The following is a 3292-nucleotide window of genomic DNA, read 5'->3' on the forward strand; positions in this document are numbered from 1 at the left end:
GATTATGTGATTCCATTTATACAAAATGTCCACAATAGGAAAATCTATAGAGACAGAAAGTAAATTAGCAGTTGTGCAGGACTGGGGGTGGGAAGAGGAAAGAGAGCAACTCTTAATGGGCTTAAGGTTTTTTTGGGTGGGGAAGGGTAAATGCAAATGTTCTAAAATTGATTGTAGTGTTGGTCGCGCAACTTAAAATACACTATAAATAGGTGAATTGTATGGTATATAAATCATATCCCAGTAAAGATGTTTTTTAAGATTAAAAAAAGACTTAAAATCTATGTCTTGATCTTATTATATGTCTTATGTCTGGAGTAAGTCCAACTGCCTCTCTCCACGCTTTCAGTTGCTCTGTCTGAACTGGAAGTTGTCAGGGGTCAAGGGAGGGAAAGGCACTTCAGCCTTGGTAAAGTCTTTAAGCAAGATCACAAGAGAGTCAGTTTTCTTTGTTTTTAAAATTGTCCTGCTCTATTCCTTGTTCTGTTCTATGTTCATTTAGTTCAGGAACCCTAAATGCCAAGACTCTTTTATTTCGTCAAGATTCAACCCTCTTGTCATAGAGAAGAGAGAATGTTATTATTCCTGACTGTCCTCAGTAGAATTGACACATTAACAGAAACACACAGAGAGGGGACCATGCTTATGATCGATCGTGGTGTGTTTGTTGATAATGCAATTTTAGGCAACGATCAAAGAAGAGTTTGTCGTCTTTTGTTCTTCAAATCACAAGTCTACAGGCAACAGCTACGAGGTAGTAGTGCTGTGTTCTGTAGTGTTTGCTTTTCCATGTTTCTTTCTCTCTTTCTCTTTCTCTCTCCACCCCTTCTCTTCCTCTCTCCACCCCATCTTTTGCCATATATATTGGGTAGGAGAAAAGAAGATATTAAAGGTGTCTGGTACCCCTTTTGTCATCAACCTTTATGAGGCTTTGGAAACGTTTGTTGTCAGAAAGATTACAGGTGTAACAACATGACTCTTAGTCCAAAAATTCAAGCAGGGATTTCTCTCCTTCCTTTCATTCAACACTGTTTAGATGGTGAGCACCCACCTTCCAGGCTGGCAGGGAGTTCAGCCTCTGTCCTCCTTGTGGCCTCCCCACCCAGGGTCATGCTAAGGCTCCAAGGTCATAGGTGCTGCCGAGCCACTGTGGTGGCTTCATCCTCCCCTGTGCTTTGTCCCTTTGTTCATGGTCCCCTAAGGTCCAGGGGCTCTGCCACTACTCCACTGGTGTTGCAGGAACGATTGACAATGTGAACGTCAGAGCATCAGATATGGCCTTCCTAGGAACACCACTGAGACATGCTGATGCTGAAAACTCGGCCTCTGTGCACTGGTGCCAAATCTAATCTCGGAGACAGAGTTTTGGGTGAACTGGAAAAGAATAGCTTTACTGCTTTGCCAGGCAAAAGGGGACACAGTGGGCTCCTGCCTTCACAAACTGTGTGTCCCAACTGGGGGAGATTTGGTGAGTTTTATAGCAATGGTTCAAGGACGTGGTTGCTGATAAGGATTTGGATGTGTGCAGGGCCTGTACTCCTTTAATCTGGTCTCAGGTAGTCTGATGAGTTTCTGTGGTTCCTTTAATCTGGAAAGAAGAATGCTGACATCTTCTATTTGGTGGGGGTTTTAGTTCTGCAGAAGAGCTCAACGGTATTGTTACTGTACCCCTTGAGGGAGAACCAGGGCCCTGCCCCAAGGCTGCACTATTGTGTCTTGGCTTCTCCTCCCTTGTCTCTGCATCCCCTCCCTTCCCTAATTAGCAACTATTTGAACCTGCCCTTTGGAACTCAGGGAAGGTCATGGAGGCTGAAGTCTATTCCCTACAAACAAGAAACGGGGGACGCAGAAAGACTTCCATGCCCAGGAGCCCCAAAGGGTCCTGCTCAGTTTCAATATGGCTGAGGCTTTGCCTTTCAGGAAGCAGAACACCAGTCCCCACTGGTCAGGAGACCCTGCCCTGTGCCCACCTCACTCTGTGACTTTTCTTCTCCTCTCTTGTTGCACTTGGAAAGCCACTTCAACTGACTTAAACTTTTGAAATTAAAAGCCAAGGCATGAAGTGTGTTGACAGTCTCTGCTTTCCAACCTGCTGCATTCCTCTGCCTTCTTGGCTTTGGAAACACAAATATTAATAGTGCAAAAAATCAATCATTCTGCAGAAGAATCTGGGACTTGCTTTGGGGGTGTCCAGCCTACCACCACCTGGAGACAGTGACAGAATTGTGCTCCATGAGAGCAGGGACAGTATGTCTCTGATCCACCGTCGCCAGGTCCTCTTGGGGCCAAAGGGAATGTTTGCAGGTATAAATTCGTACCTACAGAGAGTTGAATGCTTGCCTCTGTCACAGAGGGGAGGTGGGATGGGGGTGGGTGAGCGTTTTCCACTGCCTGGATGGACCTGGAGTTGCTAATGCTGGGTGAGTGCCCAAGGGGATGGTCTTACCTTATTTTATTTACATTCTCACAGCTCATTGGATTCAAATTCTGCTTTATTTTGTGGACTCAGCTCTCTTTGTCCACTCTTAGGGATGAAAACTGTAGTCTCATTTTGCTTCCATGGCAATAAATGTATAGCATTGTCTTGATCACTCTTTCTATATACATATATATATTTATAATTATATACTCCTATAATATGCCTTATATAATTATAAATAAGTATATAATTATTTATATACAGCTAATAGTAAAATATTAAATTATATGTATATAATTTTTTTCAGCCTCAATAGCATTTCTTGGATAAGAGTTTCTCAAGGTGGCTTTTCAAGAACTGGATTCCTGCTGTGTATGCCACTTTCTCTTACCAAGAGAGGCTGTAGGGTACAGTGTGCCAAGCTCAGCATCCCCACTCAGCAGCTTGCTTGCTCTGTGGTTTTGAAAAGGCTACTTCGCCTCTGTGCTTCAGTTTCCTCTTCCCTGAAATGGGAGCAGTGATGACAGTACCACCTCATGGGCAAGTGGCGGTCATAGAATGAATGAATATGGTTGTCATCCCTAGAGCCCCCAGAGCACACATGCATAGGAGGAGGTAACTGTCTTTGGAGCACCTCTATGATTTGAGTTTTATTTAAAAAAACATATACATGGAATAAAATGTTGGGGGGAAACATGTAAGTAATTGTCTGGCTCATGTCTCAGGGACATGAGCCAAACAAACAAACCGACCTCAGGGGATCCTCCTTTTACCCAGCAGTGAGAGCCCAAAGCTGTTATGAGGGTGTCCAGGGCCTCCGAAGCCTGGCCTCACCTGCCCCCCCCCCACCTCATCCTCTCGGTGTCGGCACAC

The sequence above is a fragment of the Neophocaena asiaeorientalis genome, unplaced genomic scaffold (assembly GCF_003031525.2).
Source record: "Neophocaena asiaeorientalis asiaeorientalis breed wild unplaced genomic scaffold, Neophocaena_asiaeorientalis_V1.1 scaffold691, whole genome shotgun sequence".
Taxonomy (NCBI): domain Eukaryota; kingdom Metazoa; phylum Chordata; class Mammalia; order Artiodactyla; family Phocoenidae; genus Neophocaena; species Neophocaena asiaeorientalis.